This window comes from Pezoporus occidentalis, unplaced genomic scaffold (genome assembly GCF_034315485.1).
Source record: "Pezoporus occidentalis ecotype Australia unplaced genomic scaffold, CSIRO_AGI_Poc_V1 ctg165, whole genome shotgun sequence".
Lineage (NCBI taxonomy): Eukaryota > Metazoa > Chordata > Aves > Psittaciformes > Psittacidae > Pezoporus > Pezoporus occidentalis.
In genome coordinates, this window is record NW_026913477.1 from 138,233 (window position 1) to 162,691 (window position 24,459).

A 24,459-nucleotide genomic window follows, 5' to 3' on the forward strand; every position below is an offset into this window, starting at 1 on the left:
TGCCTGAGGATAAGCAAACAGTTCACTTTTCAGTGCTTTCAAGTATGGTATGAGTAAAATAGCATGAGCAAAAGATTCTTTTGAACCTTATAGAAAAGGAAAAATGCAAATCTTAAGAACAAACAAAATGGTATTTTATATCTTGTGATGGATTTTCTGTTTAACAGAAGTTGCGGCATGCAAATCAAACTGACCAAAATCAACCATGTCATTAACCACATTGCTGGATCCAAGACAAGAAGCATTTCTCCTAGTTTTTACCAGCTTATTCTTGAGCATAATTTTGTCTTCCAAGCAGTCCTGGGCTGCCCTGCACCTTGCTGATGGCAAAAGCACACAGCTTACCTCAGGAAACATGCTTGCAGTTAGTCCCTCACAGGCTTCTCTTTACTCTGCTGAAGATTCCAAATTCTAGGAAAAATTCCAAATTCAAGGAACTCAAAATTCCAGTTCAAGGAAAAATTTCCCTTTCAAGTCTGGGACTTCTTTCTACTAGTACAGGGGACCATTAACCAACTGTATATGGTTAAGCATGGAGAATAAGCTCTATATTGCTGTACTCAGTGATCTTAAAGGTCTTCTCCAACCTGAATGATTCTACAATTCTAAGCTTGCTGGTGTCCTGAGAGTTATTACTGATGACAGCCAGGCTCTGTCTTGATCCCACTGGAAATCTCTAACAAAACCCCTATTTATTTCCATTGCTGCACGAATTGGCTCATGTAATTATTTCAAGATTTATTTGATAATCCTAGGAATACTAGAAACATCTATATGCAAAGAAAATGTGTGTGTTTATGATTCTCCTCTCGGTTCTATTTTCTCTAGAATCAAAGTCCCTGTTCCCACTTCATGATGAATCTAAATCTTCATTTCAGCTTCACTTCTGTTAACACCATGGAGAATTCTCCGACAAGACAGATGTCTGCAGCTACCAGAAGCCCTAAATTGAACACCTAAAAATAGAAAGCTGCAGAATTTATAAATATTTTTGCAAATCAACCTTTTATAACTACCCTCCTTTCGTAGCAGTGGTGGTTAGCATTGAAATCCAAGTGTATTTCAGCAAAAGATAAAGCTGACCAAGCAGCCCAGGAAATTCTGCAGAGTTTTGCAAACTGCAGGAGGCCCAGGGAAGGAAATCACTGCATGCCAAATTTTCCCACTGATTTCTATTGTCTCTACTTATCATATGTAACATTAGGAATTCATTGTGGAGCGCTGTAACTTCCCCACAATTCTTACCTAGCTAATAGCCTGATTATGTTTTATGACTTTGTATTCTCATTCAACATAATTTACTCTTGAGTTAGAAAATATGACTGTCCCCAGAGAAACATCCAGCCCTTTGTTCTCTTTGCTCACAAATTAGTTTGGAGAAGGATCGCCTGGTAGTGTAGAAAACCTGAACTAGATCTGCTAAGATCTCTTCCTATTCAGATTTGCTTTCTGTTGCTGGAGGCTACTCTTGATATTTATTTGGAATGAAATAGTGTTCATCCCCTTAACAAAGAGATGGTTGGTTCCATTCAGGACTTCCATGAACCTCAGACAGTGTTTATATAATGTGTATTCAAAACATGACAGCTATTTCTTAACATCATGTAGTTTCTCTGACCATGGGCTGGGCTTCTGTTCTATCAATCAGAGGGCTTCTGTTAACCTGGCATCTTTGTTGTTCTTTTACATATTTCTCTGTGCAGTCATTTCCTTACCTGCCTAAGTAAATATGATCTTGAAGAGTCAAAACTGCAGAATTCTTCCTGCAATAAATTCCTTCAGCTTTTCTTCTAAAGACTCACTCATGTCCCCCTTTCTCACACCTCAGATTTGGATACACCCATATAACTCTTGACAAAAGCCAATGCTCCCTTCTCTGTTTCCCTGATGCCAGCATATGGACAATACTGTGGAGTCCAAGAGCAGGTCGCTGTAGAAAATTTCCATTTATATCTGATGGCTCAGTAACCCTCCATCTGGGGACTTCTCTCCTCTCTTGTGTATTCCATAATCTGTTTCTGGTTTCATATTGCTACTAGAGTGATCTGTAACAGACAGGAACAAAGTCAGGGGACTCTTTTTGAAGTTACTCATCCCTGAGTACTTTTTACTTTCAGGAGAGGTCTTTGCTGTTGAATATTTCTCTGAAGGTTGATCTGTACTACCAAGACTTTGCCAGGGAAGACAAACCAGTAAAAGCTTCTTGAGAAGGATCAAGTTCTGGGTATAAAAACTGCCACTCCTGCTAACCAGGATTCTCTCATTGCATAAGCCATCCTCCACAAAATTTCTTTTGCTGTTATAAATAGTGCCAGCCCAGGTGATTTCCTTCCAAAGCTATTTTGGCAGAATGCTGCCTATGCAATGCTTTGTAGGCTAAACCGATCCTTTATAGGGGATTATTTTTGAACTAGGTGACTTCTCTCTATTTGGAAATGTAACTTGGGTCATACCAAGGCCTTTGGCGTAACCTGAAGGAGTGGGAAGATGGCAGGAGGAAGGAAAAAGGAACCTGTGCTGAACTTAAATCCTAGGTGCCGCAGACAATAAAGCCCCTAGAAGACCTCAGTATGACTAATCTAAGTAACTCACGTATATGTATCAACTATCACCAGAGTATTGTGAGCATTGCCAGTACTTATCCTTCCTCTGCTGTGCATTGAAGTCATCATGGACAAGACATAGGTATTTTCATAGTAGGTACAATGTTTCTGCAGCCCTTTGAAAATGCACCTATTTACACAGCTGACAACCTAGTCCACAGGTCGCTAAATGCTATTTATAATTTTATTTTGTTCCTAGACTGACAGTAGAAATAACACTGATGCACAGGTCAGTATGTATCAATGCTGCTGACATAGCCTTAAGGGGGTTTTGTTTAATTTCTATTTTTCCCCTATCCCCAGAGAATCTCCTTTACAGCTTTATTTTTTGTTAAAGTTTCTTTAATCAGATCGGCACATTCGCACTCTCATAAGCTTGTTATTTTATGTATCTCTCAATTTCTTTAGCTTTATTAATCACTGTGGTACTCAAAGTTGCTAGCATGAAAAATGCACTGTAAGAATAAATAATCATTATTATCAAAGTGCTTTCAGAAAAATGATCTGTAGGATTAAATCCTTATTAGAGCAGCATTATCAGTCATGATTATTATTACTATTACATATTAATTAGTAGTACCAAGATAGTGCAGCTTTCAGAATTATCTGTCCTGAAGTCAGTTAAATGTGAAAGTTTAAATTTTCAATGGATTTAGTGGTTTAGGGCATGATAGTGGGATTATAGTTAATATTATTTATTCAGTTCAGTACTTGTGAAGAGCTGATGATGTGCTCAGTGCTGTGCACAGCAGAACTTGCTGTCTCCAACATACTTTGAGAAATGGAAAGGAAATGGTTGCATTAAAATGGGCCCTTTTTTTTAACTTAATGCTGGGATCCAGGAGTTCAATATTGTTTATAGCTCTGCCATTTCCTGTGTCTATTAAATTTTGTGCTTTGTCATATATTTAATCTTTCTCTGCCTCAGTTAATTGATGTGCATAAAGTATGTTAAATTAATTAACCTGTGTAAAGAATTTTGAATTACAGGTATCATATAAAAATGGAGCATTTTTTACCTCACCTGAGAGGAAGCTCTAGTTTCCATGGATTGCCATAGCATATGGCTGTGTATTTTGTATTTTTTCATAGATGTGTTACCTGTTTGGTTAATGTAACTGTGAGGTGACATGATGGGCAGATTGTGTACAGCATATTTCTCTCTTTTTCTTTTATCTGAAATGATACTATTATTCCTTCCCTTTGATGCAGTAACCTAGTCAAGCTTCAAGAGACATAGGATGAGAAAAGACTGACAAATAAAATATTGTTATGGCAGGTGTCATGAGATGGTGCTGTTATATAATGTCTTCCAAGTTGTTTTTTTTTTTCCACCTTATTATGTGAGAAAACGTTCAGTCTTGGGAAGATATGCTGTGTTTGTAAATTCTTTTTTGCAAGGTCTTGGATAGAGTAACTAAAAGAAATACTTTGTTTTGTTGCCTCAGCCCCTGGATGGTGTTATTCTGGAGACAGTCCCTCCCCAATAGACAGGCATTAGTACTTGGCTAAATTCCTGAACAAAGTCGCTGCTCTGCTGTTGCCATCTCTTCTAGGTCTAATTTTGCTTGTTGCCTTCCCTCTTTAGGTCATGCCTCAAATTTATTATCCCAGGCTTTTAAGAGCAAAGGCTCTGCATAAAATACAGAAATCCAACTTGGGCACGGACTATACCTGCAAAGCAGGAGGCAAGGCTGGGTACTGAAAAATGGCTCCCAGGAGCCAGCATAGTGAAAGGGAATTAGTGAGGGAGCTGCGAGCAGATGCCCTGGGAAAGAGCAGCCTTTCAGTCTGGCCTCTGAGTGCAGAGGTGTCACCTGGGATGCTGACATTCCTCTTGAAGGTACATACTCAAAAGAAGTTGACTGTTCCCTACCAAGTGAGGGAGAGACTATTTCTTTTTTCTTCTGCTATTTGGGCATTTTCTATGAATTGGGAAGCTAAATGTCCCTCTGCCAAATCTGGAGTATGGAGTTAAATGTACGTACCCATTCTTCAGAAAGGCTCTTTGAGCCCTGTGGGCTCTTCCAGTCTCTCACGGTGACACTGCTCCAATTTACATACCAGTAAAATACCAGCGGCTGAAAGAATTGCCTGATGATGTGTTCCAGCTTTGTCCTCTGCCATGCAAGTGATGTAGCCATTGGTTCACAGGATCTTCCTGTCATAACATTTCTGTCTTAAAAAGAGCCCAACACTTAAAGAGATGGAAGAGATCCGAGTGAGGCAGAGCAGGGTCTGAAATGCTGATCACCCAGATCACAGGCAAATACTGTAGCCCCTAGAACATTATTTTTAGTACATGTTTACAAGGTATCTACTAAATTGGTCTATTTTGGTTAGTAAATAGAAGACCCTAAAGTCTGCTGTGCTGAGTAATCTGGTCTATATGCTTGTCATTACTATGCCATGGGGGGCTTGACATATTACGGACAAAATGGGTCTTCCTTTAAGAGCACCAAACTCTTCTTTTATTCAGCAGCATTTTTGGACATACAAAAAATGCAAGAGCTGGCTGCTGAGAACAGCAACTAGTCATTTTGAGCAGTCTGAACTTTTTGCTTGGCTGCCCTGTTTAAAATGGGTACCAGTGGAGCAATAGATTGGCATCTGATGTTAGAAAAAATCCTCCGCACTTAAGTGATACAGCAGCAAAGTGATTTTTGTAAATCTCTGGAATTAATAACTACAGCTATTTGAGAAGAGAAACAGTATCATTCATACTGAAAAATATTCTCTTCCCTCCCACAGGGGAAGCCTGTGTAGGTGTGGAGCTGTAGTCTGGGAAATTAAAAAATGCAAATTAAAAAATGCAAATGTAAAAGAGAAGCATTGCTTGCTGCAGTGCTCTGAGGGTTTTCTTGAATAGCAGCAAATTAAAGGAATGCTATGTAATCAAAGTTTATATCAAGCCTGTGAAAGAAAAGCACCATTATCTCTAAATATAGTGATAGTACTCTCTGCTCCTGATCTTTTACATTGTGTACATATTACCAGTAAATTATAAGGATACTGTATTATAGTTTTCAACAAGTCCTCAATGAAAATGCACATTACCTTTTTATATGCCACTTTATTCTGTTGTATTAAAACGGTATGATTAGGTAGGAAATGGTAGTTGGGCTACTTTTTTTTTCAACCCAGTTCCTTCAGGTTTCTTCACTCCATTTCCCTTTGCTACTTCCCAACTGCAGCTGTTCACCTCTACTGTTAATACAGTTCAATCACATAAACTGCACTGATTGTATGTAAGTTTAGGTAGTAGATATGTTCTGTCTTTCATATCCCCTCTCAACTTATCCATATGCAATCTACACACCTTTTCTCCACACCAATTTTTTTTGTGGTCCCATTTGCAATATTTCCCACAAAAAAAAACAAGACAGGCCATCAAGGGAAAAATAAATGCACATATTATCTGTTCAGTATTTCAAGGTAAGCACAACACATTATGGGAAGGAATGTAAGCCACATGGCTACTTAAGAACTTCCCAGCATAAGGGTACCCTGGGCAATGTCCAAATGGTTTGGCAGAATACAGAGTGGGCAATGTGGCTGAGAGAGAAAATCAGGTAAATGGTGCATCATCATGACATCCAGGTAACCTGTTGGTCTCCAGGTCAATATGTAACTGGTTTGGAGAGTGGTGAGATCGTTGCCAACTAAAATGAAAAATAAGCTGAGATGGTAATTACAAGACGCCTCACTTCCTCCAGCAGAACCAGTTGGGCACAACTAAGAGCAGAGGCACAACCATAAACCGTGTATTTGGGTATTTCACCAAAGGTAAGTTAATGCTATTTAAGTTTTGATTCTTTTGAAGAGCTTTATTGCATTATGCTGTGATGATTTCTCAAGTTTCACTTTTTCTTGTGATTCTTGGTATTCTTCTTTGACAGAAAACTCACTGGGGGCAGAGATTCGTACGTAACTATCTCTGGGCTCCTGCAGAGATTAGGGTGAAAGTCAAACATAAATGGAAGTTTCATGGAGCCTTCTTTCCTCAAAAGTTTCAAGGGAAGCTCACAACCACAGCAGGCCTTAACACAAATGCTTGTGATGAGTGAATTCAGAGTCTTTGGGCTGAAAAGGTACCTGCAGCCTGAGCTGTACACAGAATGCGGGTCTGTGGATTTGGCAGGCTGAACAAATGAAGACTTCAGCAGAATCTCTAGGCGCTTGAAAAAACTAGGCCAAGCACACCCAGGTAGATAGGCACTGAATAAAATATCTTTTTAGACCCTCAGTTTAATTAAAATAAAGCGTAACTACCCTATTGTGACACCAGTAGAGTTTACAATTCTTTCCTCATTTATTTAATCAGTTGAAACAGATAAATCAACAAAGAGTCTCGCAAAGTCTCCTAGATTAAGAGATGAAACTCAGGTAGCCTTCACCAAACATGTTAATAAAACAGAATTAGCAAAATCCCCGGAATACCTCTATGGATGAAATATACTAAAGCGGTTTGAACACAGCTCTTAACAATAGTTGTAACTAGCATATATTTTTAATTTAATACTGTAATGTAGAATACGCTGCTTACTGCACTTTCTCATTAGACAGTGGATATTTGAATAAAATTCAGGCCTGGATTGAGATACCCTGCAGTAGAAAATAGGTGGCATTTTCAGCAGCTGTTATCAGATGATGCGGTGAGGTGAGCAAAGATTCCTCCAGGGCTTCTTCTTGAGCTACATCATATTTTAGTGACTTTCCCTTTCTCTTGGTCTGTCAAAGAGGGAAGAAAACCCAGAATTGTGTTTGGGGTGTAAAACACTCAGGACTATGAATATCACTTATGATGTGATCTTTACTACCCCTGAGTGATGGGGAAGTGAACTTCTCCAATCCCAAATCAATTGCTGGAAAGAACAATCATCATCACTGTTTCTGTACTCACATACTGTATCTTAACAGACTTTTGTAACCAGCCTAGCTCTGCTTCCAGAGTGTCAGTTTATTAGAAAAGAACTGTTTCCATGATCATTATACCAACTACTTCACAGTACAACACATGAAATGCACTTCTCCTTTGACATTTTAATACTAAATGGAGATGGCCACTCAGATTTTACAGCCGTCAGTGTCTCTGCGGTGTGCATTTAGTAGCCTTGAATCATTTCCAAATTGTCTGGCTTTAGCTTCTCATATGATTCCATTACTCTCAAATTCCAATACCATCATAAAAGCTGCTGTAACACCAGGGGTCCTCAAAAGGTCTTTGTCCGATTCACCTAACATTATCAAAGTGCTTGTAACTGGACATTTATGTTATATTCCTAACTTTAGTCTATTTTTAATGCAACTGGCACTGGGAAAAGATGGGAAATTTCTCAAGGTCTTAAAAGGATCTAATGTAACTTTTCTTTTGAGTCTTCTGTTCTTTTCACATTGGCTCCCAACAGCTAGAGTCGAGTTCTGCTAACAGTAGTTACTGGTTTTATGGGTGTCAGTATTTGTTGTTCTGCAGCCTTTAAAACTGCTAAAGAAGTTACTGAAGTCATTATCATTTCTGAGGGGCAACACAGGCAAAACAAATTGAGGTGTCAAGCTTGTCATTTTTAAATCAACTAAATCATATCTTCCTGCCCTGACATCATTGAAATTACCCATGTTTCCTGTATTTTAGTGCCTTGTTTATTTCAGGAATGCCTGGCTCGTGTTTCTTGCTAAAAGCGATGTACTGAAGCACATCAGCAGGCATTGAAGCAAGCTTGCATTGAAGCACCTATTTGGTGAAAGGATTGAAGAACTTCTGCCTCTAAATCTATTAATCTTGTAATTCCCAAACACAGAAATCAATAATGTTTTGGAAAGTCAAATTGTTCATAACAGAAATGTGGGTGGTGTCAGTGCAGAAAAAAACATATTTACTGGAAAATGCAGACAAATGTATGTATTTATTTGGTATTGGGTGGCATGTATCAGAAGTGTAACAAATATCTCTAGCAAGAATACAAAGAAATTTTTGTAAAAGCTTGCTTGACCAATGAAAGGGGAAAACAGATCTAAAACCAGAAGGACTGTAAGAAATAATAATCAAATACACATAGTAACTAGAGCTGGGCTACAGTCCATAACCTTTTCTTTCAAATGTGGATTGAAATATTTCCAAATATCAATTAATCCCTAATCTACCATGCATTTCCTAGTTGCTTCCTGTGCATTATTAATGGACTGGTCACCCTGAGATGAAGGTAGGAAGTAAAAGCAATTAAATTCCTCTCCCATCCCTGCAGATACAATTGACCTAGAGGATTCAGCTAGAAGTAAAAATGAAAAAGGCCCAAAAAAGAATAAACATACCCTTCTTGCCTGAGCCAGACTGTGTAGGTTTAAGAAGCAACATGCAAGAGCAACAGCAAGCTCCCTTTATATGAAACATCAAATTCTAAGATCCAGGGCTGATCAAGGAAAAGAGCAGGTGCCCACTCTGATTTTCTCCTGGTGTTGTTCTGTGCTGAATGAATACTTTGAGCCAGAACTCCAGACACTGATTCTTTTTTTCAGTGTAGAAGAGAAAATCCCATCTGTCTCTTGAGAGGTATTGATCCCATTTGAATTTGAAAAAACAATTTTAACTTCATGTTTTTGTGCAGGGTGATGGCCACAGAATTCAGTAAGGCTTCTGACTGTATAATGTGGTTAACTCTGGTTTGAGAGGGATACAGTCATCCTAGCCTGCAATTATCATACAGATCAGTCAGCAAGGATAACAAGGAGAGCTCTGTGGCTGCTGTTTGCACTCCAGTGTTAAAGATTCGTGTTTGTTTCCACAGTGTTGTAATGCCAAGGTGAAAGTCTATCCTTTTGCCCTGTTCAGCATCACTGGAGATAACATATTAAGCTGAAATAGGCATCTTTCCAAATCACACCGATGATCATTCTTCTTAAGAAAAGTCTTCTATCTTAACAAAGATTATGTTACCAAATTCAGGGTGTAGGAAGAACTAACCGGTAAGGGAAGAAGGAGGAAAACACTGACAGTGCCTACATAGCACAGGGAAGAAAGTGAAAGGAGCATCATGCAATTTTACTGATGCAGAGGGTCAGTTCTAGATGTCTGTGAATGAGGTCCTTGGCTATACCCACCCCATATGTGACTGGAAGTATTGCCCCACTATTTCTTCTCCCACTATTTCTTTCTTGGTCTTTTAGAGCCAAAAAAGTCTTTGGGAGCACACTGGCTCAGTTGAATGGCAGGGAGAAGAGAGAAAAGTTAGAAGAAAACATGAGCTAGACTTCCTTTTGTGCTTGAGATCTAGTAAGACAGCTGGGCTTTCTTATGATAAGAAGTCTCAGAGGGATGGCAACAGGAACACAACAGTTAGAAACAGAACCAGTGGCACTGCCAAAAGACATCCTTGATTTTCTTGAACCATTATTTTGCTGGCCATGATAAAAGTTTTGACATCAATATATGATTCTCTGAATCTGTGCTGGTCTCAGGTGGGTCTGTCACACATAGAGCCTGCCCTTCTGGATGATTCTTTTTGAATTTTTTGAATTGAAAACAAATTCATTTGATTTGTTTTCAAATGAGCACCCAGCAGTTTGCACAGGAGCCCAAGGTCTGCATAAAAAGGAATCTTTCAAATACAGTCATTGTGGGACAAATAAATCTAGAAACTTGAAGGTTAGGAAAAGCAAGGGTTTAGGGTTGTTGTAGGACTCTGACAGGGAAATTGTCACAGGATAGAGGAAGAGACTGAAGTCCAAAGCAAAACCAGGGAGGAGTAGAGCTGGGGAGGGGTAAAGTGAAGGAAGAAAGTTCCTGGAAAGCAGCCAGGGCTTTGCTGAGCTACTGGCTTTCCACATTGTCACATTTATTTCTTTTGTTACAGTTTATACCTACTAGAAAAAGACATTTTGAGTAACTAACATTGGCATTTCTTTTCCATTTTGTCATTGTATGTATTTTTCCAGAACAATTTATGATACAAAGGGCAAGGTTTTATGAACAAATTAGTTTCTGCATAAAGACATCAATTACTTGGCTTCATTTAATGGGACTTCATTAGCTCTTTTGGGATATCCAGATGTTGCCATTAAGATACACAGTGAGTGAACTAAATACAGCTCTCCTTGACATGAAATCCTGATGCCGTCAGGAAAGCTCCATGAATAGAAATGAGAGCTGACTCATGGCGAAAGGGTGAGCTGGGCTCACAGTGGAGTAGTTTAGTATGACTGGAATGACTGGAAATGGGAGGTGTTTGAGTTGCATTGTAATTAAGAATGGCAATGGAAACAGGGAGTGCAGAAAGATGGGCTAATAGCTGAGACTGAAGTGACCATAAAACCACAGGCAGGGTGCAAATTGGTATTGTCATAAAATGCTCAAACAGAATGATATCAGATACTGAAAACTATGCTTACATGGCAGCAAAGTAAGAACTGAAAAAAGCCATGGAATATGAGATTTGGTTGATCCTGTGCCTTTTAATGAGATCATTGTGTCTGTTCTTCATAACAGCATAAATTAAGAAGAAACTGTACACTCTAATTTTGAATTTCTGTGTTTCTCAAACTGTTTCTATAGCGATTTTTTTTTCTTTTTGTTTTAAAAGGACAAAAAGAAATTGAGATCATGTTATATTTTAATCACTTGTCAAAATCCCCTTTCATAAATCATAGCTGTTTAATGTTAAAGAATCCTTTTTATGCATATACAGCACTATGTTTTACTCTTCTACGATTTAAAACTGATTTTATTAATATTAGCAAAAATGTTCTCACAGACAGACTAAACTCTTGTGCTGTAACTCATATCCCAGCTAATTATGGCTTAGCTGTAAAGCTATAAGCCCTTGAAAAACAAGATTTATAAGAGAAGTATTGACACAGTCTTAACTATAGCTACGTGAATGGAGCCACTGTAATATTGTTTGGAAATAGTGTTCTAAAAGGGAATCTTTTATGAAAAGAGATGCCAGCTGTTCACTTTGGAAACATTTATTTCATTGGCTCATGGTAAAATTGGCTGTGGAAGATATTATTCTGAAACACAGCAACTTCTTAGTTTCATTACAACCTGCAGTCACTGAGAAAGACATGATGCCTGTGAGCTGTGAAAAAGGATTGTCACCATGTCTTTTGCTTATATCACTTTTCAAGATACATATACATTTTCTTAGAATAATCTAGGCTGGACATCTAGTATCCCCTGCTCAAAGCAGGAGAAAACACATGATAGACCATTTTTATTTCATTTCTGAAACAAAGATTTTCTTTCTATTTTAAAGAAAGGAGGCTTAAGAAATCTTGCTTTTTAAAGATATTTTTTGGCTTTTGGCAATGATTTGTCAGACAAGAACTTCTTACTTTGATGGGAGGAGGCAGAAGCCTACAAGCATGGCTAGAACCTCCTGCCAAACCCAGCTGTGCTACACAGTTCAGGATCACACGTGAAGAGGTGGCTTTAACCACGAGAACCCAAAATCTGAAGGTAGAGGTAAGAAAAATACGAGAGAAAAGTGTGTCCTTTTGACTGGCTCGTGATGATCTGCAACATGGAGTCTCATTTCGGAGTCAAAAAGGTTGCTGGTCTGAGAATGAGATCCACAGTCTGGGAGTGCTGGCAGGAGAGATGCTACAGCTGAAGATGCTGCTCCAGTGGTATTTTTCTATAGAGAACCTAACAGGAAATAGCTGTCCACCCTCAATAGTAAGCTCTGTCATGAGTCTCTTGTACATCAAACGGAGCCTGTTCATCTCACAGCATCCCCTTGTCCCACAACTAAAGGATAGGTATTGAGTTGTATAACTCTATGTGTGCCCTCATACACCTGGGTATGATGTCCTGAAACTATATCTTATATATACTGTATTATATTCTATATATCTTATGTCCTATGATAGATCATATTTTAATGATGCAGTGCTTTGGAGATGTAGGGGAGGAAAGAACTTGTGTTTACCTGAGTTATTTTTCTTTAACACATGGCACAGCACTGACAGAGATCAGTGTGTGCTCATTCCTTATTGCTGCATCAACTTGTCCTTGAATAGTGCTGATGAACTTCTCCTACTGGCCAGAGTCTGCTGCTATTACTGACTACAGCCTCTATCCTCTGCCATGTCATTGAACTTCCATCACCATTGGCTTCATTAGCAATTACTGTTTTGGTGAAAAAAAAAAAAGCTATGCCACATAATATGGGATGACCTGAGGCCATTATGAAACCGAACGTTCCCATAAGGATTATTTAGCCATAATATCTCAAAGTGCTGAGAAAATATCCTTTGTCTCAGGTCATGTAACCAATGTGGCTGTTAAATGTTAAAAGCAGTTATATAACTGGCATTTAAAATGTTTTATTGAAAACCCATAATGCTACTGTAACTAAAATGACCTTTAGCAGAGTAAAACACATCACACCTTAAAATGGGATTTGATTAAAAATATCAAATGTTATAATGTGCTCATGGCTGTACTTGGACCATCCTGTCATACCAGCCACAGAAGCAGATGCACACTAGCTTTGGCTTATGAATGTTAGTTTCAGCTTAAACTTATAACCTAGTTACTTTAAAAAGAATGATTGTTACAAACTTTTAAACATGCCTGCAAATATTTGACATATAAGCACTTTATTACTGGTATTTTTTTATGAACACCTGGTATCTTCAAGGCAGATGTTCCCAAACAGAGCATTTGATCTAGGGAGAGTTGACTGATCAGAGGATTCTTGCTGGCTTCTTGTCTCTTCCCATGCTATGATTAGATGTTTCCAAGAAATAAAAAACACATCCATTAATCTGCACTGTCATAGAAGAAACCACAGAATGCAAGAAAGTAGAGAGGTAGTTTTACATGCTAATACAAAACAAGATAGCCATGAAAGTCTTTTTTCTCTTAAGAGACTGCTTGTACTAGAAGCAATGTTAAAGGCCTCACAGAGCAAATGTACATGTAAAAATATATTAAATGTCGCGTACAAGTCATATACTGCTGATGTCTGGAGTTCTGAGACACAAAACCATCTGAACAGTGAGAGTGGAAATGCTTTTGAACTCAGGATAACAGAGCTAGGAGTAGAACAGATACACAAGGTGGGGGGAGAAAGTAAAAAATTCCCTGAATGACAATGGAAATGAGAGATACTCTAGAAACCAGGTAAATGCTCTCACTGAGTCTGTCTGGCCCACTGAGAAAGATAATCCTTTTTTCACTTTCAAGTACTCTGAAGAGGGGTAGGTCAAAAAAACCCCACTCTAACCTATGGGAGTGAAAGATCTTTTTATCTTTCTACCTGCTTACCTGTCTATGGCTCTTTCCCCACAACTTTATGAGCACTGGTCATTCCAAACAGATTATTATCTTCATTATTTTACAGCTAAGAAGTTGAGTCATATAGGAATAAAGCAAGGTGTCCAAGATCACCAGGAAAGCCTGTGATAGATAGAATCAGGAGCTGAACAGAGTCCTTGACACATACTTCCATTACATAAATACTCTCTGCACCCCATACTCCACCCCCAGTGCCTATGCAAATATCTCACCTATACAGACCTGATATCTGCAGGATGGGCAAGACTTCTGTTGTATACAAGATTATCTGGAGCAGGATTCAGGATCCCAGAGGATGAATGTATTACCAAAGAAGATGATGATTTGCTGATAATGTGAATGTGTTCATAAGTGAACTGAAGTGTGTGACCAAAACAGACATACAGCTTTGAAAAGTTTATACAGAGATACTGGAAAAAAAGTTTATCGGAGATGCTAAGGAAACAGTGAACTGCTAACAAAGCTTTATGATAAAAAAATAGATTTAATAACATTCCTATATCTATTCATACCTTCAAAACTCACCTCTACCACAACAAGCTTACAAGATGCAGCCTTTTAAATACATTGATGGACATCTACCAGTTGAACATTCAAGGCTTCAATTTAGCAACAACTGTGACAAATTAGGGAGGACCCTGCAGGGAAGCACAGCTTTTGAGGCTTATTAGGTACTGTGTGGGAAAGAGGCTGCAGGTGTGCAAAGGTGAGGGAAAGGCTGGATAAGAGGAAGAGCTTGGGGGCTAGAAGTAATCCAGAGTATTGAAGGAGTTTAGAATGGCAAAGAAGAGAGAGAGAGCACAAGGTGAGTAAGAAACTCCAGTAAAAGAAACATTGTACTGCAAGTTGTTTGAGAAGGGAAGTGATGCTTCAGGTATCAGGTTGTTTCTCTGTAGCTGGCATTTGACTGTGAATAGCATGGAGGTTGGCTGTATGAGTTATTGCTAGAGTTGGTGCTGTTATTACTAGAGCTGCAATGCATAGAAGGGGGGGTTATCTTTGGAGCTGCTGGGGTGCCTTAAGAAAATGTTTCCAAGTTGCAGGAAGTTGAGTCCTGTTAAATATGCTTAAAAACGTAGGGAAGGTTCTGGTGTTGAATCTCTGGAAGTTAAAACCAACCCAGTGCAAGAAAGAGGGAAACAGGAGAGGCTGAAAATAACTACTTGTGAAGATCATACTGAAGAGTTAGATCAGCTTTTGTGTTCACTCAGACCAGGACCTGTCTGACAAACAGTTTGATTTTGCAAAGTGAGAACAATGGAATCATGCATGCAAAAACTGATTCTTTGTGGAGCGGAATGTTGTCTCTTGACCAACAGGAAAAGGCAGATGTAGGGAGTGTGGACTAAATGATGCTTAAAACTGGTATGTATGAGCAAGAAGAAATAGAAAGAAATAGAGAAAGGGAACAAGCAGAAACAATAATATCCCTCAATAAACAGCCCAAAAAGTCCCTGGATAAAATAGCAGGTATAAGGGTGGTGGCTTCTGTGTGTATGAGGTGCTCAGTTACGGTTGAGATATGAGCTAGGTTCTAGTATGTTACCCATTTTGGTGTCTTTGTGATCATCTTTAAGGTCCTTTCCAATCCTAACCATTCAACAGCTCTACAAATGAGCAGTAACAACAAAAGAGGAACAAAATACATCTAAGAAATGTCAGTGTGGAGCTGGGGAACCCAGCAGCTTTCCCATGGAACTTCTCCTAAAAGGAAAATGTGAAATAACCCAGAGAACAGTAAATCCTTATAAATGCTTATACACAAAACTTCACTCTCTGATGTGCACTTCAATCCCCCTCCACTACAGGGCCCTAGGGTGGAGCTGGCAATTTATCTACAATTGCCTGGGAGGGAGCAGTTCACAGCTGAAGGGGCTCTGTGGATTATAAATTTAGTAAACAAAGTGGGAAGTCAGAGAGCTGGTAATGAAGGAAGTGCCAATAGTTAAAGCTATAACCATCAGAACTCTAGGGCAGATAATCGACACCTACATGGCAATTCTCGATTCAATAAATGAAGCTACCAGAGTTGCCTACCAATGCTGTTGAGCTGTGATTGCAACTGGCAGCATCATGTAGCTGTGACAACCAGATGAAAGGGGGGGGGGGGGGGGGGGGGGGAGAAAGAGAAATGCATATATGTTTCCTGTCTTAGTTACTGAAGGAGTCTGGGGGATGGAGCCCCACATTTGAAAGCGGCAGAGACAGCATACAGTCCATTTTGGATACTCCTCATCAACACCCCAGGGATCTGCACACACATACACACACAAAAGGATTAGACAAAGGAACTTTTTTTCCTACCATGAAAGTGGCACCAGAACCATATTCCTTCTGCTCCTTAAATAATGCAGTCCAAGTACACATACAGAACCTGGAGGCATGGCTAGCCTCGGTTCTAGCCACCAGTGTGGAATTCTGCACTGCAATGTTCACATGCTCAAATTTTGCCATAGCAACCTCCCCATCACATTTAATACACTGAGACATCCCTCCTCTTGCCTGTTTAAAGAGCCCTTGTTAAGTGGTTTTGCTGTATTTTAGATGCCAAGATGTCGGGAAGATTGATGGAAGGGTGCACAATCAAACTTGCAAGGCGAGCCTAGCATCTAGCTCATTATGTAAGAGAATTAGCAAGGCAGTTCTTTTGACATGACAGTCCATTATGGCGGCTGTCAATCATACCTCAGCATATGCTTTTTTGTACTCTGCAGTGATTTATTTTTTTTTTTTCCTTAAAGAAAGGTTGTTCCAGTCCTGTTCATCAATAAGGCAGAATGTAAATGCTTTGTGTTCATGAACAGTAGCTAATGCAGATCTCGATGGGCAGTGCTTTCTCCACAGTAATCGCTGGGTGAACATATTATTATGCATGCATGTGTAATCCTTACTCATGTGGCTCTTTGTCCCAATTATACGTGCACAGAGGCTTGAATCTGCTATTGCTTCTCATCTGTCTAGTTGCTTTGGTCCTTTCTTAGGAGATAGTTGGTGCTTTGGATGTTCTGGTACAGAAAGTCTAGGTTTACTGCCTGAGGAAAATCCATCTAGAAGGGCTGTGTATTTATTCATTCCTGCTTTAGGAGAGGCAAGAAAACCTTGCACCAAGAGTTGTCATAAAATGACAATGATACCGGAGTAATATAACTTTTCATAACAGTACTTCCATATAATGACCAATACTTCCATATAATGAGCTAAGCCTAGAAGATGGTTCAGTGTTGTAGTGGTTGGTTAAGTGGGGAAATAAAGGCATGGGGAATCTCAAGTTTCTGACTCTAGTTTTATATCCTTCCTGAAGTATCCTACAACTGAGCTATCTCCAATTAGAAAGGAACTGAGATGGAAAGGAAACAATTTCTAAGGAAGTCTCTTTTCATCTCCAAAACAACATCTGAGAGGGGGGAGGGGGAAATAGAAGGACAGATTGCCTTTGAAAAATAAAGAAGTTCATCCGTAAAGCCACATCTTGACTGGTCTGCTCATTTTAGAGAGATGATAACTGGCAGTAATGCATACAAGGGAGCCTGGGAAGTTAACATCTATCAAACAATAGCACATTTGCAAACATAGAATATGTGTTGAGGTAGCATTATCTTTTCATGTTATTTTTAAGAAAAATATCCTCTGCATTACAAGGCAACTCTTGTAAATTTCACTTAAAATCTGTATTTGATTCATACATGTAGATCAAGCAGCATAGTTGAGACTAGATGCACACTTTACTAAATGTGGTTACATTTATGGTTACAAACAGATAAGTTGGAAAAGAAGCTTCTTTCCCACACATCCATCTTTCTGCCACTCCTTTCTTAGTATGTCTCTCTTCTGCCCATGTAAAGCTAGAATCTTCTGGGGCAACATGAAAAACAACTACAAACACAAAGCTGCAGCAATGGGAAAGAGGTAGCACATCTATGCTAGTAAAGATGAACCTCCAGCAGGAGGTTAGTTGGCTGGGAAATCAAGGTTCAACACAGTAAAATGCTTTTTTATCTTGGTTATCACTTTTATTAGGGTAAGTAGGAAAGTGGGATTGCACTTTAAGAACACAGTAGGAAGAAACCTTCCCAAATGTTTGCTTTCTCAAAGTAAATGTTTTCTGAAAAGTCCCTTAAAATGTTCTCCAGTTTCTCTCCTCTTCCTTTGTCTGGAAAGGAAGAATGTGTGGTTTACTTAAATAATCTGCTCAGTAGCCTTGAGAGAATTTATGTGTTGCTTGTTTTTTATGCTGCTATAATGATAGGTAGGACTGGGGCATCCTTATATATATACACCATATAAATACAGATAAATTACACCTTCTGCCCCAAGGATCATACAGATCAAGGCTTCTGTCCTGGAAATTGCTGACTGAGGTGAATACTCTGGCTCATATGCATTGACAATGATTTCAGGGGGGTTCTCCATAGCCAAAGCTTAAGAAGCTATCCAGAAAAAAGAACAGGTCTTGGACGATTGGTATTGTATATACTGGCCTTAGTCTGGCCTTTCTGCACAAATGGATTGAGCATCACTGACTTCATTGGTGCTTCTCAGATGTGCAGTTGTGTGCAGATGTTTGCTTCTGACCTTTCTAACATTCTTTTCCACTAAAAATAAATAAATGATGTCCTGAAATACCAAATGGGAGTCATTCACATTATTCTAGCTGATTGCAGATTAGATTTTATTTTTCCTTTCCGTGTTATTATTTGATATTCCTTAAATACTTTTTTCCTTTTTTTTTTTTTGGGGGGGGTTGGAAGGGGGTTGTAGGGATATATATACATACAACCTGCTAAACAACTTCAAGGATGCTTCGTACTACTATTTCAACCCAAGCCAGCCATGTGGCGACTCTTCTCCTAATCCGGTCTGTAATGAAATCAATAGGAAGTATTCTATTAAATTTGCTTGGCTTCTGATCAGATGCTGCCATTGAAAACCATAATACAAGTGGCCTGGTTTTTGTGATATCTACCATAATGGCACAGTGTGGTCGCAATCCTGCAGTCTTACTCTGGGAAAATCCCTGTTAACTTCAATGAGAGCTCATCTTAACTAAAGATTTCACAATCAGGTAATGAGAAGCAATGAGCATACGCTGCCCTGTCTATTAGATCCTGTAGTCAGACTACTTCTGATAGGCTTCTATAAAGTGATTTTTCTATGGCAATCTGTGCTTGCGGAAGCACCTGCTCTGTTAGTCTCTCAATTCTTAGTTTAACAAAACAGCTTGACACCACAGGTGAAAGAATCTGAAATGTTTTAATTAACTAGCTTGAGCACCATTTGATTTCTGTCTCCCTAGGTGTTTCAGAAATTCTAAACTGCTTGGTTCTGTGACTGCCATCAAACAAGATTTGAATGTATGAAATAGGCTTCTGTAAGAGGAAAAGTTGCTGAATATATATTGGAAAGTTTACATGGGGCCGCTGTAAACAGTGTTTTTATGCAGCTCATTATTATTGGGAGATCTGATTGGCAGTATTTCTTAGGTTGCAAGAATAGCTCTAGAATCACGGGCCAAATCTTATAGCTCGGAGTTAGTAAAAACTCCAATTGATGTCGGGACTTTTGGTTTGGGGCTCATCTTGAGCTTTAGAGAATGAAAGAAAAGTTCAATGGGAAGACCAAAAAAAAACCCACCTGGGGTGGGGTGTGTTGAAGTATTCATTTTCCAGGTTATACAAGAATATGCGTTTCAGTGGGCTGACGTACTGAAGCAATTGGAGCTCTCGGTCACAAAGGAACCTCTCAGTCATACACTGGGACAATTACTGCAATGTTGTGGCCATATTAGCATAGCTCAGTTTAGCAGGTCAGTGCTGTGCACCTGCTGCTGCACAAATGGGATCAAAGGCAGGACACACGACGGAGCACCAGCAATCTTCCTGTGACAGCCCCCACCACCACTGCCACACCTCCCCTTGCTGCAGAATGGACGAGCGGGAGATAAGGGCTTGTTGTATAAATGCAAAGAAGTAGGTTGGCCTCAAAGGGCTCAAAATGAACCTATACTTAGCAGGGCTGTAATCTAGCAGAAGCAGCTATTATCTTGGAGAAGGCTGGTTTGTTTGCACCAGAGTTACTTGCTTATGAGGATTTGATAGCAGGCTTCTGAAAAAATGGGAAAAGTAGCATGTGCAAGGAGGGAAAGCCATTAGATGTCTGTTGTGGCCAGTGGGAGCTTTTTCTCAGTCCTACCAAAATGGTGAAAATATACCTTTAGTAAAAAGGTAAAAGCTAAAATTCTCCTGTAATAACTTGCCTCCATAGCCTCAAATATCACAGTGCTTATAAAGGGATGAAAGCATAACAATCTTGCCTGTACAGCAGCAAAGCCACAGTATACATTTGTGGAATCCAGGATTTGAATGTGACTTAGTCTATATGGAATGAGTTTTAAATGTTCTATGCATACTAAGTAGTACCAGTTACCAAGAAATCTTTAATAATCAGTAAAGTGCTGCTGGGATAAAAAAAAGTAGTCTCTTTTGCTTCTTTTTTTTTTTACCTCGTTTTTAAATCTGGAATTACTATACAGATGTCTTTGCAGAATTGTGTATTACTGTTCTGAAGTCTTAATCTATATGGGGTTTTTTTCCCCTCACATTAAGCACAGTAAGCTAAATTAAGTGTTCTCTGCCCTATTGTGTCTTTTCATAGTTTCTGAACAGAAGCCAATTTAAATAGTTAAAATCCATTTATGGGTAATGTTCCTCACAAACACTGCACCACTGAGGCTATTTGTCTTTGTGAACTTGAGCTAGTGCTCACTGCATTAGCAGTTTAATCAGATTTGTTAATGAATAATGTTTCTCTTGCAAAGTATATATTATGTGCATTAAGCTCTTAACTGTGGAGTTGCCCCAAGCCCTGGATAAAAAGCAACATGCACTGAAGATGCTGAGGAATCCACGTAGCAGCTGGGTTCCTGCTCCCCCTTGCTCCTTGGTCTAATTCCTGCTGGCTGGGTACTGGACTTGGTGAGCCCATTCCAGTTTAGAGGAGTTTTGCCTTTTGCTCTGAGCAGGGGAGACACATTGCTCTCCTGCTTTCCTCTAGTTCTTGGTGGGGTTCCAGTAGGAGGAGAAAAAAAGATTATTTTGCTGGAGTGTTTGTTTTGTTGTTTTTTTTTTTTTGGGGGGGGGTGTTTTTTCTTTTGTTTTTTGTTGTTTGAGTGAGTTTTGAGGTGGTTGGTTAGGTTTTTTGGTAACTTGAAGCAGGGGAGGGTAAAAGGATGTCAACTCCTGAAAACAACAATTTAACCCTAACAGTATTTCCTATATTGCTGATTACTGATGTGTTTTTCCCTAATGGTACCTTGTTTCTTTACTTTGCTCTGGTACTTTCACCCTTCAGCTTAGCATTATCAGAAATTAACCAAAAATTGGAAGTTTGATGTAGGTCTACAGTTAATGTATTCAGTCTTGAGCTGGTTTAGCCTGCTATTTCTTAATGCTTATTTTCATCTTGAAGTTCCCTTCATGTATTTTTGTTGAGTGGATTTATGAGTCAAATACATTTACAGCTGGGCATCACAATTCTCCAAACTGGGGTGTCTTTTCTACTAAAGTGCAAGCTAGCTTTTACATTCTGACTAACGATAAATCACAGTGCTGTGTATGAAACTAGTCATTTAATTGCAATGTAGAGCAGTGGGACAGAAGTAGGAAGTGAGGTTTTATTTCTCTTTGAAGTTAAATGCTCCATTTCTCATTTTCTTATCAAGTTTTCAGTTTCATCTGCCTTTGAAATACAGCAATTATATAAAACACTGGTTTGACCTATGTCATAGAAAACTGTGTGCCAAATTTTTTTAAGGCCTGCAAATACATATACAAGTAAGATGTGAAACTGTATCTGGTTTGAGGGGGCTGGAATACAAACCAGAACACTGAACCACGGTTAGGCACTTAAGGAAATAATGGAATCTAGAATTAATCAAGTAGGAAATCAGGTCCTGAATCCAGGTATTAGTGATCAATTCCTTCCTCAATTTGGTTGGCAAGACACTTCCGCAGTGTTTTTAATATATCCATTTTCTTCCACTGTGATTTAAGGGGTTTTTCTTCCCAGGGAAGACCATTATGGTCTCAGGTTGGATTATCTGAAAGTGTCTTCCTTAAACCATTATTTTCGCTACTGTGAATTGTAATTTTTGTTGAGTCATTCTGAAATCTGCTTGACTTCAAAGAAACAAGGGACGTGCCTCACTGGGGTGGTTTCCCCAGCGGTGTCTGCGCTGTGCCTTCGCTGCTGGGCTTTGACCCAGCAATCTGAGCAACCCATGCCCATGCTGGGGTGCAGGCAGGCTGAGAGCAGGCAGGCTTGAACTATCAAAAGCACCCAAAGCCAGTAAGCTGATCTCAGTGTTTGCTGTCCCTTGCCTTGGGTGACACCTGGAAGCAGAGGTGAAGCCGTATGCACGTGGGGGCACACTTGTGAGAGCCACCATAGACTTTGTTACCAGGACCTTTCCCCTTTGGTCCCCTCCTCTGTTGCTCTGTCCCCACTCCAGCAGTGGAGCCATTACCTCCTGGCCACCGAGCGTTATCTGGGCAGCAGGTAATGGTCCTCTGCTCCATGAGTGTGATCAGAACCTGTGTACACACATCTTCCTCCTGGGAGGAAGCAGTCTCGGGTGAAAGGTGATGCTAACAACTGGGACTCCTGGCAATACCACAAGGTACTTATTCAGGCAGGCTCTGTAGTAAATGCTCTCTGCGCCAGCATTCACTCACTTCTGCCCTTTCCCAGCCAATGCTGGGAATTGCCCTGCTCAAGTGGTGCTAATGCAGAGTACAGTGCTGGCATGATAGCCTGGGTCTGTGAAACAATCCTGGGGATTTTTCCCTCTGAAAAAGAGAATAATAAAATAAAGTTCCTTAGGGCTCTCCAATGGTTTCACAGGTCTGCATTAGCTAGTGGCACCACAGCCATGTGGCACCAGGGTGGCATGGCTGCTTCCCAGGCAGGGCTCCTCCTGTGTGGCTCCACCACCAAGCACTCATCCAGCTGACAGGGGAGCCACTGGCGTGTCCCTATGGCAGAGGTGAGGAGCAGCACTCGCTTGTGCAACCAGGCTCCCGCTGACACCTTAACAATGTGCGCAGTGAGTGATGCTGGGCACAGGGCCAGCACAGAGCAGGGTCAAACGCACGCTGCAGACGTCACCGTTACTGACTGCTCTGCTCCTGGCCTGGAGTTCCTTCCTGGTGTTATTTATTCCTTGTGGTGTGCACCAGCTGAATGCTCTGTTTTATCCCCAGCAGGACAGGGCACACCCAGCAATGAGCAGCAGAAAGTTCGCTGCGGCTCCAGCCAAGCTGGGAGTCTCTGCAGGGTTACTGTCAACAGTAGCTAGCAGGGCTTATTTGACCAGGGAAATATGACGAGTAAAACTTAAAGTAGGGTTCAGAGCCAAACCTGTCTGCTCTGTCCAAAGCAGAGCTAAGTAACACTGCTGTTCATTGGGTTACACCAGCAGCCAGAGCCCCTTTTTCCTACTGTAAAGGCACATAGGAACCAGATTGCGACTGAAAACCTGATCTTGAGTTTACTGCTCTGAAGTCAGAAGGATGGGCATTGTTGAAATTAATGCGTATATGATGGATTACTTTTGTTGTATGTACTTCTCTGATGCTTACGTATGGGTGGCGCACCAAGTATCTCCCACAGATTCTGCAGCTAACTTCCTTCTACACTGAGATTTCTGTGCAAGTTTATTTGGCTACTCCTCCTAATCACTGTAAGGCTTTTATTTAGCACCTGACACTGTGTCAAGTTATTTCTATTGTCTGTCTTGCAAATACACTCTATTCTTGAGAACAGATACATAGTGCCCCTACCTCAAGAAGAGCTGCAGCTTGTCCTTCAGGTGATTGCTCTGCAGCCCCTGTGCCACAGAAAAGTATTTCAGGAAGTTGCTAGACTGATACCAGTTTTCTGCAAGCTTTCCTCATAAATCCAGCAGACTTGGAAGAAGTCCATTCAAGATAACTTCTGACCCCATGTAATGCTTTATAAATACTCAAGAGGCAGGGTCTTTCAGGAGAGAAGTCACGCTACCTATTATTAAGTGCATGAGCAGTCAGCTCTGACTTTATGTTTTTTTTTTCTCTAGTGTTAGGTGCTTCTGAAGTTTTACTTTGGTAGAACCAGGATTTCACCTCTTTGGTAGACACAGTATGCTTTCAGCAGTTCAGTTCATGTTTATCAGCATAGTCACATCCACACCAAAATTATATGATTTCATTTCTTAGTCATGTTCTTGCTTGCAGCAAGATGCCTCATCCCTAATATTCCTTGGGTAGCTCTAGAATCTTTATGTCTAATTTCCTTTCTGGACATAGTACTGAAATATAACTAGGTGCCAAGCCATGGTGCCAAGCTATAAAGTGCATATGAAGAGCAGACTAGCTCATCAGCACAGCAACTAGTACTAGAGCCAAGAGTTTGTGTTCAGATTACATTTTTGTGTGGACTGAACTATGCTATAAACACATGAGAAAAAAATCCCAGGTCAATGAGAATACTGTTACATAAATAAAGCCATATTTATTTCTTTGCCCT

At 39.9% G+C, this 24,459-nt stretch overlaps 1 long non-coding RNA gene across 1 annotated transcript in view; it reads right to left on the reverse strand.

The window, feature by feature from the left end:
• LOC134160865 (uncharacterized) overlaps positions 1 to 16,326 on the reverse strand; it is a 123,515-nt gene extending 107,189 nt beyond the window's left edge. The window contains exon 1 of the long non-coding RNA XR_009963722.1: positions 16,204 to 16,326. This is a non-coding gene — a long non-coding RNA (uncharacterized LOC134160865). The remainder of the gene's footprint in view (positions 1 to 16,203) is intronic.
• Between the last annotated feature and the right edge of the window lie 8,133 nt (positions 16,327 to 24,459).